The 13,936-nt window shown below is 41.6% G+C and overlaps 1 non-coding gene across 1 annotated transcript; it reads left to right on the top strand.

The window, feature by feature from the left end:
• Positions 1-244: 244 nt before the first annotated feature.
• LOC142292774 (small nucleolar RNA U3) lies at positions 245-459 on the top strand. Its single transcript, XR_012750808.1, has one exon. It is a non-coding gene; the product is annotated as a small nucleolar RNA U3 (small nucleolar RNA).
• The last annotated feature ends 13,477 nt before the right edge of the window (positions 460-13,936 follow it).

Here is a 13,936-nt window from a genome sequence, read left to right as displayed (position 1 = left end):
ATGTAATCTGCTCTACTATTGGTTGGTAGGTGGAGAGTTTGCAAATTTTCCTGAGAGCAGTTAATACGTTCATATATGTATAGTTATATAGTGGAAAGGACTCAATGTTGAGTCTTCATGTTATAAGTTTGGAATGTCTTTAATTTCCTGTAATGACTATGAATTTTATATAATATTAGAATTCTCCACAATATGAAAGGGGACCCCGTACAGCCTGTACGGCCATGGCAGCAATGAATAGGTTAAGACTATACTTTCAGGGATCATTTCTATAGTGTGTAACTTGAGAAATGTGCTCTAAAGTGTCCAAACTCCCCAACCACGAGGAGGAGCTGCAGTGATCTCTCCTGAGCGTGAAGTGAGCTCTCAGTTCTGCTTCATTGCAGGGGCTGATTGCTGGTGATGATCGTTCTCCTTCTCTGTTACAGAGGGGGGAGGGGAGGTCACAAGCTGAGTGGTTGCTTCTTTTTACAGTTGGTGTAAAAAATAACTTGGAATAGAGTTTGATCAATAATGATGAGATCAATAGATTATATTATATCTGATAGTATGAATCATACATTTTTATGTACTGTAATAGAAAGAGCTTGGGGGACTAGTAGGCATTACAGCTTTAATTGTTTATGAATTAAGCTAAACACTGGATGGTGCAGGTGTTAGAACCTGCAGGTGGTGTTCTCCTATTCCACATCCAACACCAATAGATGGTGTCAGTAATAAGCTATAGCTGGTGGTCTGCTATTCCAGTCCAACACCATTAGATGGCGCTAGTAATAAGCTATAGCTGGTGTTCTATTCCACTCCAATAGATGGAGTAAGTAATAAGCTATAGTTGGTGGTCTCTTATGCCACGTCCAACACCAATAGATGGCGCTAGTAATAAGCTATTCCAGTCCAACACCAAAATGGAGTCAGTAATAAGCTATAGCTGGTGTTCTGCTTTTCCAGTCCCACATCAAAAGATGGTGTCAGTAATAAGCTATATCTGGTGTTCTGCTATTCCAGTCCAACACCATTAGATGGCGTCAGTAATAAGCTACAGCTGGTGTTTTTCTATTCCAGTCCAACACTAATAGATGGCGCTAGTAATAAGCTATAGCTGGTGTCCTGCTATTCCAGTCCAACACCAATAGATGGCGCTAGTAATAAGCTATAGCTTGGGTTCTACTATTCCAGGCCAACACCAATAGATGGCGCTAGTTAGTAATAAGTTATAGCTGGTCTCCTGCTATTCCATTACAACACCAATAGATGGAGCTAATTATTAAAAAGCTGTAGCTGGTGTTCGGCTATTCCAGTCCAACACCAATAGATAGCGTCAGTAATAAACTATAGCTGGTGTTCTTCTATTCCAGTCCAACACCATTAGATGGCGTCATTAATAAGCTACAGCTAGTGTTTTTCTATTCCAGTCCAACACTAATAGATGGCGTTAGTGATAAGTTATAGTTGGTATTCTGCTATTCCAGTCCAACACCAATAGATGACACTAGTAATAAGCTATAGCTGGCGATCTGGTATTCCAGTCCAACACCAATAGATGGAGTCAGTAATAAGCTATAGGTGGTGTTCTGCTATTTCAGTCCTATTTCAATAGATGACGCTAGTAAAAGCTATACCTGGTATCCTGCTATTCCAGTCCAACAAGAATAGATGACACTAGTAATAAGCTATAGCTTGGGTTCTACTATTCCAGGCCAACACCAATAGATGGCGCTAGTTAGTAATAAGTTATAGCTGGTGTCCTGCTATTCCATTACAACACCAATAGATGGAACTAATTATTAATAAGCTGTAGCTGGTGTTCGGCTATTCCAGTCCAACACCAATAGATGGCGTCAGTAATAAGCTATAGTAATAAGTTATAGCTGGTGTCCTGCTATTCCATTACAACACCAATAGATGGAGCTAATTATTAATAAGCTGTAGCTGGTGTTCGGCTATTCCAGTCCAACACCAATAGATGGCGTCAGTAATAAGCTATAGCTGGTGTTCTGCTATATCAGTCCAACACCAATAGATGGCGTCAGTAATTAGCTGTAGCTGATGTCCTGCTATTCCAGTCCAACACCAATAGATGGTGTCAGTAATAAGCTATAGCTGGTGTTCTGCTATTCCAGTCCAACACCAATACATGGAGCTAGTAATAAGCTATAGCTGGTTTTCTGCTATTCCAGGCCAACACCAATAGATGGCACTAGTTATTAATAAGCTATAGCTGGTATCCTGCTATTCCAGTACAACACTAATAGATGGAGCTAATTAGTAATAAGCTATAGCTGGTGTTCTGCTATTCAAGTCCAACACCAATAGATGGCGTCAGTAAAAAGCTATAGCTGGTGTTCTGCTATTCAAGTCCAACACCAATAGATGGCGCTAGTAATAAGCTATAGCTGGTGTCTTGTTATTCCAGTCCAACACCAATAGATGGCGCTAGTAATAAGCTATAGCTTGGGTTCTACTATTCCAGGCCAACACCAATAGATGGCGCTATGTAGTAATAAGTTATAGCTGGTGTCCTGCTATTCCATTACAACACCAATAGATGGAGCTAATTATTAATAAGCTGTAGCTGGTATTCTGCTATTCCAGTCCAACACCAATAGATGGCGTCAGTAATAAGCTATAGCTGGTGTTCTGCTATTCCAGTCCAACACCAATAGATGGCGTCAGTAATTAGCTGTAGCTGATGTCCTGCTATTTCAGTCCAACACCAATAGATGGCGCTATTTATAAGCTAAAGCTGGTGTCCTGCTATTCCAGTCCAACACCAATAGATGGCGGCAGTAATAGCTATAGCTGGTGTTCTGCTATTCCAGTCCAACACTAATAGGTGGAGCTAGTAATAAGCTATAGCTGGTTTTCTGCTATTTCAGGCCAACACCAATAGATGGCACTAGTTAGTAATAAGCTATAGCTAGTGTTCTGCTATTCCAGTCCAACACCAATAGATGGCGTCAGTAAAAAGCTACAGCTGGTGTTCTGCTATTCCAGTCCAACACTAATAGATGGAGCTTATTAGTAATAAGCTATAGCTAGTGTTCTGCTATTCCAGTCCAACACCAATAGATGGCGTCAGTAAAAAGCTACAGCTGGTGTTCTGCTATTCCAGTCCAACACTAATAGATGGCGTCAGTAATAAGCTATAGCTGATGTCCTGGTATTCCAGTCCAACACCAATAGATGGAGCTAATTAGTAATAAGCTATAGCTAGTGTTCTGCTATTCCAGTCCAACACCAATAGATGGCGTCAGTAAAAAGCTACAGCTGGTGTTCTGCTATTCCAGTCCAACACTAATAGATGGCGTCAGTAATAAGCTATAGCTGCTGTTCTGCTATTCCAGTCCAACACTAATAGATGGAGTCAGTGATAAGCTATAGCTGGTGTTCTGCTATTTCAGTCACACAGCAATAGATGGCGCTACTAATAAGATATAGCTGGTGTTCTGCTATTCCAGTCCAACACCAATAGGTGGAGCTAGTAAAAAGCTATAGCTGATGTCCTGCTTTTGCAATCCAACACCAATAGATGTCGGCAGTAATAAGCTATAGCTGGTGTTCTGCTATTCCAGTCCAACACCAATAGATGGAACTAGTAATAAGCTATAGCTGGTGTTCTGCTATTCCAGTCCAACACCAATAGATGACGCTAGTAATAAGCTATAGCTTGGGTTCTACTATTCCAGGCCAACACCAATAGATGGCGCTAGTTAGTAATAAGTTAAAGCTGGTGTCCTGCTATTCCATTACAACACCAATAGATGGAGCTAATTATTAATAAGCTGTAGCTGGTATTCTGCTATTCCAGTCCAACACCAATAGATGGCGTCAGTAATAAGCTATAGCTGGTGTTCTGCTATTCCAGTCCAACACCAATAGATGGCGTCAGTAATTAGCTGTAGCTGATGTCCTGCTATTTCAGTCCAACACCAATAGATGGCGCTATTTATAAGCTAAAGCTGGTGTCCTGCTATTCCAGTCCAACACCAATAGATGGCGGCAGTAATAAGCTATAGTAATAAGTTATAGCTGGTGTCCTGCTATTCCATTACAACACCAATAGATGGAGCTAATTATTAATAAGCTGTAGCTGGTGTTCGGCTATTCCAGTCCAACACCAATAGATGGCGTCAGTAATAAGCTATAGCTGGTGTTCTGCTATATCAGTCCAACACCAATAGATGGCGTCAGTAATTAGCTGTAGCTGATGTCCTGCTATTCCAGTCCAACACCAATAGATGGTGTCAGTAATAAGCTATAGCTGGTGTTCTGCTATTCCAGTCCAACACCAATACATGGAGCTAGTAATAAGCTATAGCTGGTTTTCTGCTATTCCAGGCCAACACCAATAGATGGCACTAGTTATTAATAAGCTATAGCTGGTATCCTGCTATTCCAGTACAACACTAATAGATGGAGCTAATTAGTAATAAGCTATAGCTGGTGTTCTGCTATTCAAGTCCAACACCAATAGATGGCGTCAGTAAAAAGCTATAGCTGGTGTTCTGCTATTCAAGTCCAACACCAATAGATGGCGCTAGTAATAAGCTATAGCTGGTGTCTTGCTATTCCAGTCCAACACCAATAGATGGCGCTAGTAATAAGCTATAGCTTGGGTTCTACTATTCCAGGCCAACACCAATAGATGGCGCTATGTAGTAATAAGTTATAGCTGGTGTCCTGCTATTCCATTACAACACCAATAGATGGAGCTAATTATTAATAAGCTGTAGCTGGTATTCTGCTATTCCAGTCCAACACCAATAGATGGCGTCAGTAATAAGCTATAGCTGGTGTTCTGCTATTCCAGTCCAACACCAATAGATGGCGTCAGTAATTAGCTGTAGCTGATGTCCTGCTATTTCAGTCCAACACCAATAGATGGCGCTATTTATAAGCTAAAGCTGGTGTCCTGCTATTCCAGTCCAACACCAATAGATGGCGGCAGTAATAGCTATAGCTGGTGTTCTGCTATTCCAGTCCAACACTAATAGGTGGAGCTAGTAATAAGCTATAGCTGGTTTTCTGCTATTTCAGGCCAACACCAATAGATGGCACTAGTTAGTAATAAGCTATAGCTAGTGTTCTGCTATTCCAGTCCAACACCAATAGATGGCGTCAGTAAAAAGCTACAGCTGGTGTTCTGCTATTCCAGTCCAACACTAATAGATGGAGCTTATTAGTAATAAGCTATAGCTAGTGTTCTGCTATTCCAGTCCAACACCAATAGATGGCGTCAGTAAAAAGCTACAGCTGGTGTTCTGCTATTCCAGTCCAACACTAATAGATGGCGTCAGTAATAAGCTATAGCTGATGTCCTGGTATTCCAGTCCAACACCAATAGATGGAGCTAATTAGTAATAAGCTATAGCTAGTGTTCTGCTATTCCAGTCCAACACCAATAGATGGCGTCAGTAAAAAGCTACAGCTGGTGTTCTGCTATTCCAGTCCAACACTAATAGATGGCGTCAGTAATAAGCTATAGCTGCTGTTCTGCTATTCCAGTCCAACACTAATAGATGGAGTCAGTGATAAGCTATAGCTGGTGTTCTGCTATTTTAGTCACACAGCAATAGATGGCGCTACTAATAAGATATAGCTGGTGTTCTGCTATTCCAGTCCAACACCAATAGGTGGAGCTAGTAAAAAGCTATAGCTGATGTCCTGCTTTTGCAATCCAACACCAATAGATGTCGGCAGTAATAAGCTATAGCTGGTGTTCTGCTATTCCAGTCCAACACCAATAGATGGAACTAGTAATAAGCTATAGCTGGTGTTCTGCTATTCCAGTCCAACACCAATAGATGACGCTAGTAATAAGCTATAGCTTGGGTTCTACTATTCCAGGCCAACACCAATAGATGGCGCTAGTTAGTAATAAGTTAAAGCTGGTGTCCTGCTATTCCATTACAACACCAATAGATGGAGCTAATTATTAATAAGCTGTAGCTGGTATTCTGCTATTCCAGTCCAACACCAATAGATGGCGTCAGTAATAAGCTATAGCTGGTGTTCTGCTATTCCAGTCCAACACCAATAGATGGCGTCAGTAATTAGCTGTAGCTGATGTCCTGCTATTTCAGTCCAACACCAATAGATGGCGCTATTTATAAGCTAAAGCTGGTGTCCTGCTATTCCAGTCCAACACCAATAGATGGCGGCAGTAATAGCTATAGCTGGTGTTCTGCTATTCCAGTCCAACACCAATAGGTGGAGCTAGTAATAAGCTATAGCTGGTTTTCTGCTATTTCAGGCCAACACCAATAGATGGCACTAGTTAGTAATAAGCTATAGCTGGTGTCTTGGTATTCCAGTCCAACACCAATAGATGGAGCTAGTTAGTAATAAGCTATAGCTAGTGTTCTGCTATTCCAGTCCAACACCAATAAATGGCGTCAGTAAAAAGCTACAGCTGGTGTTCTGCTATTCCAGTCCAACACTAATAGATGGCGTCAGTAATAAGCTATAGCTGCTGTTCTGCTATTCCAGTCCAACACTAATAGATGGAGTCAGTGATAAGCTATAGCTGGTGTTCTGCTATTTCAGTCCAACAGCAATAGATGGCGCTACTAATAAGATATAGCTGGTGTTCTGCTATTCCAGTCCAACACCAATAGGTGGAGCTAGTAATAAGCTATAGCTGATGTCCTGCTTTTGCAATCCAACACCAATAGATGTCGGCAGTAATAAGCTAAAGCTGGTGTTCTGCTATTCCAGTCCAACACCAATAGATGGAACTAGTAATAAGCTATAGCTGGTGTTCTGCTATTCCAGTCCAACACCAATAGATGACGCTAGTAATAAGCTATAGCTTGGGTTCTACTATTCCAGGCCAACACCAATAGATGGCGCTAGTTAGTAATAAGTTAAAGCTGGTATCCTGCTATTCCATTACAACACCAATAGATGGAGCTAATTATTAATAAGCTGTAGCTGGTATTCTGCTATTACAGTCCAACACCAATAGATGGCGTCAGTAATTAGCTGTAGCTGATGTCCTGCTATTTCAGTCCAACACCAATAGATGGCGCTATTTATAAGCTAAAGCTGGTGTCCTGCTATTCCAATCCAACACCAATAGATGGCGGCAGTAATAGCTATAGCTGGTGTTCTGCTATTCCAGTCCAACACCAATAGGTGGAGCTAGTAATAAGCTATAGCTGGTTTTCTGCTATTTCAGGCCAACACCAATAGATGGCACTAGTTAGTAATAAGCTATAGCTGGTGTCCTGGTATTCCAGTCCAACACCAATAGATGGAGCTAATTAGTAATAAGCTATAGCTAGTGTTCTGCTATTCCAGTCCAACACCAATAGATGGCGTCAGTAAAAAGCTACAGCTGGTGTTCTGCTATTCCAGTCCAACACTAATAGATGGCGTCAGTAATAAGCTATAGCTGCTGTTCTGCTATTCCAGTCCAACACTAATAGATGGAGTCAGTGATAAGCTATAGCTGGTGTTCTGCTATTACAGTCCAACACCAATAGATGGCGCTACTAATAAGATATAGCTGGTGTTCTGCTATTCCAGTCCAACACCAATAGGTGGAGCTAGTAATAAGCTATAGCTGATGTCCTGCTATTGCAATCCAACACCAATAGATGTCGGCAGTAATAAGCTATAGCTGGTGTTCTGCTATTCCAGTCCAACACCAATAGATGGAACTAGTAATAAGCTATAGCTGGTGTTCTGCTATTCCAGTCCAACACCAAAAGATGGCGGCAGTAATAGCTATAGCTGGTGTTCTGCTATTCCAGTCCAACACTAATAGGTGGAGCTAGTAATAAGCTATAGCTGGTTTTCTGCTATTTCAGGCCAACACCAATAGATGGCACTAGTTAGTAATAAGCTATAGCTAGTGTTCTGCTATTCCAGTCCAACACCAATAGATGGCGTCAGTAAAAAGCTACAGCTGGTGTTCTGCTATTCCAGTCCAACACTAATAGATGGAGCTTATTAGTAATAAGCTATAGCTAGTGTTCTGCTATTCCAGTCCAACACCAATAGATGGCGTCAGTAAAAAGCTACAGCTGGTGTTCTGCTATTCCAGTCCAACACTAATAGATGGCATCAGTAATAAGCTATAGCTGATGTCCTGGTATTCCAGTCCAACACCAATAGATGGAGCTAATTAGTAATAAGCTATAGCTAGTGTTCTGCTATTCCAGTCCAACACCAATAGATGGCGTCAGTAAAAAGCTACAGCTGGTGTTCTGCTATTCCAGTCCAACACTAATAGATGGCGTCAGTAATAAGCTATAGCTGCTGTTCTGCTATTCCAGTCCAACACTAATAGATGGAGTCAGTGATAAGCTATAGCTGGTGTTCTGCTATTTCAGTCACACAGCAATAGATGGCGCTACTAATAAGATATAGCTGGTGTTCTGCTATTCCAGTCCAACACCAATAGGTGGAGCTAGTAAAAAGCTATAGCTGATGTCCTGCTTTTGCAATCCAACACCAATAGATGTCGGCAGTAATAAGCTATAGCTGGTGTTCTGCTATTCCAGTCCAACACCAATAGATGGAACTAGTAATAAGCTATAGCTGGTGTTCTGCTATTCCAGTCCAACACCAATAGATGACGCTAGTAATAAGCTATAGCTTGGGTTCTACTATTCCAGGCCAACACCAATAGATGGCGCTAGTTAGTAATAAGTTAAAGCTGGTGTCCTGCTATTCCATTACAACACCAATAGATGGAGCTAATTATTAATAAGCTGTAGCTGGTATTCTGCTATTCCAGTCCAACACCAATAGATGGCGTCAGTAATAAGCTATAGCTGGTGTTCTGCTATTCCAGTCCAACACCAATAGATGGCGTCAGTAATTAGCTGTAGCTGATGTCCTGCTATTTCAGTCCAACACCAATAGATGGCGCTATTTATAAGCTAAAGCTGGTGTCCTGCTATTCCAGTCCAACACCAATAGATGGCGGCAGTAATAGCTATAGCTGGTGTTCTGCTATTCCAGTCCAACACCAATAGGTGGAGCTAGTAATAAGCTATAGCTGGTTTTCTGCTATTTCAGGCCAACACCAATAGATGGCACTAGTTAGTAATAAGCTATAGCTGGTGTCTTGGTATTCCAGTCCAACACCAATAGATGGAGCTAGTTAGTAATAAGCTATAGCTAGTGTTCTGCTATTCCAGTCCAACACCAATAAATGGCGTCAGTAAAAAGCTACAGCTGGTGTTCTGCTATTCCAGTCCAACACTAATAGATGGCGTCAGTAATAAGCTATAGCTGCTGTTCTGCTATTCCAGTCCAACACTAATAGATGGAGTCAGTGATAAGCTATAGCTGGTGTTCTGCTATTTCAGTCCAACAGCAATAGATGGCGCTACTAATAAGATATAGCTGGTGTTCTGCTATTCCAGTCCAACACCAATAGGTGGAGCTAGTAATAAGCTATAGCTGATGTCCTGCTTTTGCAATCCAACACCAATAGATGTCGGCAGTAATAAGCTATAGCTGGTGTTCTGCTATTCCAGTCCAACACCAATAGATGGAACTAGTAATAAGCTATAGCTGGTGTTCTGCTATTCCAGTCCAACACCAATAGATGACGCTAGTAATAAGCTATAGCTTGGGTTCTACTATTCCAGGCCAACACCAATAGATGGCGCTAGTTAGTAATAAGTTAAAGCTGGTATCCTGCTATTCCATTACAACACCAATAGATGGAGCTAATTATTAATAAGCTGTAGCTGGTATTCTGCTATTACAGTCCAACACCAATAGATGGCGTCAGTAATTAGCTGTAGCTGATGTCCTGCTATTTCAGTCCAACACCAATAGATGGCGCTATTTATAAGCTAAAGCTGGTGTCCTGCTATTCCAATCCAACACCAATAGATGGCGGCAGTAATAGCTATAGCTGGTGTTCTGCTATTCCAGTCCAACACCAATAGGTGGAGCTAGTAATAAGCTATAGCTGGTTTTCTGCTATTTCAGGCCAACACCAATAGATGGCACTAGTTAGTAATAAGCTATAGCTAGTGTTCTGCTATTCCAGTCCAACACCAATAGATGGCGTCAGTAAAAAGCTACAGCTGGTGTTCTGCTATTCCAGTCCAACACTAATAGATGGCGTCAGTAATAAGCTATAGCTGCTGTTCTGCTATTCCAGTCCAACACTAATAGATGGAGTCAGTGATAAGCTATAGCTGGTGTTCTGCTATTACAGTCCAACACCAATAGATGGCGCTACTAATAAGATATAGCTGGTGTTCTGCTATTCCAGTCCAACACCAATAGATGGCGCTAGTAAAAAGCTATAGCTGGTGTCCTGCTATTCCATTACAACACCAATAGATGGAGCTAATTACTAATAAGCTGTAGCTGGTGTTCTGCTATTCCAGTCCAACACCAATAGATGTCGTCAGTAATTAGCTGTAGCTAATGTCCTGCTATTTCAGTCCAGCACCAATAGATGGCGCTATTAATAAGCTAAAGCTGGTGTCCTGCTATTCCAGTCCAACACCAATAGATGGCGGCAGAAATAAGCTATAGCTGGTGTTCTGCTATTCCAGTCCAACACCAATAGATGGAGCTAGTTATAAGCTATAGCTGGTTTTCTGCTATTCCAGTCCAACACCAATAGATGGCGTCAGTAAAAAGCTATAGCTGGTGTTCTGCTATTCCAGTCCAGCACCAATAGATGGCGCTATTAATAAGCTAAAGCTGGTGTCCTGCTATTCCAGTCCAACACCAATAGATGGCGGCAGTAATAAGCTATAACTGGTGTTCTGCTATTCCAGTCCAACACCAATAGATGTAGCTAGTTATAAGCTATAGCTGGTTTTCTGCTATTCCAGTCCAACACCAATAGATGGCGTCAGTAAAAAGCTATAGCTGGTGTTCTGCTATTCCAGTCCAACACTAATAGATGACGTCAGTAATAAGCTATAGCTGGTGTTCTGCTTTTCCAGTGCAACACTAATAGATGGCGTCAGTAATAAGCTATAGCTGGTGTTCTGCTATTTCAGTCCAACACCAATAGATGGCGCTATTAATAAGATATAGCTGATGTTCTGCTATTCCAGTCCAACACCAATAGGTGGAGCTAGTAATAAGCTATAGCTGGTTTTCTGCTATTCCAATCCTACACCAATAGATGTCGGCAGTAATAAGCTATAGCTGGTTTTCTGCTATTCCAATCCAACACCAATAGATGTCGGCAGTAATAAGCTATATGTGGTGGTCTGCTATTCCAATCCAACACCAATAGATGTCGGCTAGTAATAAGCTATAGCTGGTGTCCTGCTATTCTAGCCCAACACCAATAGATGGCGCTAGTAATAAGCTACAGCTGGTGTTTCACTATTCCAAGCCAATTCCAATAGATGACGCTAGTTAGTAATAAGTTATAGCTGCTGTCCTGCTATTCCAGTCCAACACCAATAGGTGGAGCTAGTAATAAGCTATAGCTGGTTTTCTGCTATTCCAGGCCAACACCAATAGATGGCACTAGTTAGTAATAAGCTATAGCTGGTGTCCTGGTATTCCAGTCGAACACCAATAGATGGAGCTAATTAGCAATAAGCTATAGCTAGTGTTCTGCTATTCCAGTCCAACACCAATAGATGGCGTCAGTAAAAAGCTATAGCTGGTGTTCTGCTATTCCAGTCCAACACCAATAGATGGCGTCAGTAATAAGCTATAGCTGCTGTTCTGCTATTCCAGTCCAACACTAATAGATGGAGTCAGTTGTAAGCTATAGCTGGTGTTCTGCTATTTCAGTCCAACACTAATAGATGGCGTCAGTAATAAGCTATAGCTGCTGTTCTGCTATTCCAGTCCAACACTAATAGATGGAGTCAGTGATAAGCTATAGCTGGTGTTCTGCTATTTCAGTCCAACAGCAATAGATGGCGCTACTAATAAGATATAGCTGGTGTTCTGTTATTCCAGTCCAACACCAATAGGTGGAGCTAGTAATAAGCTATAGCTGATGTCCTGCTTTTGCAATCCAACACCAATAGATGTCGGCAGTAATAAGCTATAGCTGGTGTTCTGCTATTCCAGTCCAACACCAATAGATGGAACTAGTAATAAGCTATAGCTGGTGTTCTGCTATTCCAGTCCAACACCAATAGATGACGCTAGTAATAAGCTATAGCTTGGGTTCTACTATTCCAGGCCAACACCAATAGATGGCGCTAGTTAGTAATAAGTTAAAGCTGGTGTCCTGCTATTCCATTACAGTACCAATAGATGGAGCTAATTATTAATAAGCTGTATTTGGTATTCTGCTATTCCAGTCCAACACCAATAGATGGCGTCAGTAATAAGCTATAGCTGGTGTCCTGCTATTTCAGTCCAACACCAATAGATGGCGCTATTTATAAGCTAAAGCTGGTGTCCTGCTATTCCAGTCCAACACCAATAGATGGCGGCAGTAATAGCTATAGCTGGTGTTCTGCTATTCCAGTCCAACACCAATAGGTGGAGCTAGTAATAAGCTATAGCTGGTTTTCTGCTATTTCAGGCCAACACCAATAGATGGCACTAGTTAGTAATAAGCTATAGCTGGTGTCCTGGTATTCCAGTCCAACACCAATAGATGGAGCTAATTAGTAATAAGCTATAGCTAGTGTTCTGCTATTCCAGTCCAACACCAATAGATGGCGTCAGTAAAAAGCTACAGCTGGTGTTCTGCTATTCCAGTCCAACACCAATAGATGGCGTCAGTAATAAGCTATAGCTGGTGTCCTGCTATTTCAGTCCAACACCAATAGATGGCGCTATTTATAAGCTAAAGCTGGTGTCCTGCTATTCCAGTCCAACACCAATAGATGGCGGCAGTAATAGCTATAGCTGGTGTTCTGCTATTCCAGTCCAACACCAATAGGTGGAGCTAGTAATAAGCTATAGCTGGTTTTCTGCTATTTCAGGCCAACACCAATAGATGGCACTAGTTAGTAATAAGCTATAGCTGGTGTTCTGCTATTTCAGTCCAACACCAATAGATGGTGTCAGTAATAAGCTATAGCTGGTGTCTTGCTATTCCAGTCCAACATCACTAGATGTTGTCAGTAATAAACTATAGCTGGTGTTCTGCTATTCCAGTCCAACACCAATAGATGGCGCTAGTAAAAAGCTATAGCTGGTGTCCTGGTATTCCATTACAACACCAATAGATGGAGCTAATTACTAATAAGCTGTAGCTGGTGTTCTGCTATTCCAGTCCAACACCAATAGATGGCGTCAGTAATTAGCTGTAGCTGATGTCCTGCTATTTCAGTCCAGCACCAATAGATGGCGCTATTAATAAGCTAAAGCTGGTGTCCTGCTATTCCAGTCCAACACCAATAGATGGCGGCAGTAATAAGCTATAGCTGGTGTTCTGCTATTCCAGTCCAACACCAATAGATGGAGCTAGTTATAAGCTATAGCTGGTTTTCTGCTATTCCAGTCCAACACTAATAGATGACGTCAGTAATAAGCTATAGCTGGTGTTCTGCTTTTCCAGTGCAACACCAATAGATGGCGTCAGTAAAAATCTATAGCTGGTGTTCTGCTATTCCAGTCCAGCACCAATAGATGGCGCTATTAATAAGCTAAAGCTGGTGTCCTGCTATTCCAGTCCAACACCAATAGATGGCGGCAGTAATAAGCTATAACTGGTGTTCTGCTATTCCAGTCCAACACCAATAGATGGCGTCAATAAAAAGCTATAGCTGGTGTTCTGCTATTCCAGTCCAACACTAATAGATGACGTCAGTAATAAGCTATAGCTGGTGTTCTGCTTTTCCAGTGCAACACTAATAGATGGCGTCAGTAATAAGCTATAGCTGGTGTTCTGCTATTTCAGTCCAACACCAATAGATGGCGCTATTAATAAGATATAGCTGGTGTTCTGCTATTCCAGTCCAACACCAATAGGTTGAGCTAGTAATAAGCTATAGCTGGTTTTCTGCTATTCCAATCC

This window comes from Anomaloglossus baeobatrachus, chromosome 2 (assembly GCF_048569485.1).
Source record: "Anomaloglossus baeobatrachus isolate aAnoBae1 chromosome 2, aAnoBae1.hap1, whole genome shotgun sequence".
Lineage (NCBI taxonomy): Eukaryota > Metazoa > Chordata > Amphibia > Anura > Aromobatidae > Anomaloglossus > Anomaloglossus baeobatrachus.
The sequence above is the reverse complement of the archived record's forward strand: the minus strand, read 5'-3'. Positions and strand labels throughout refer to the sequence as shown.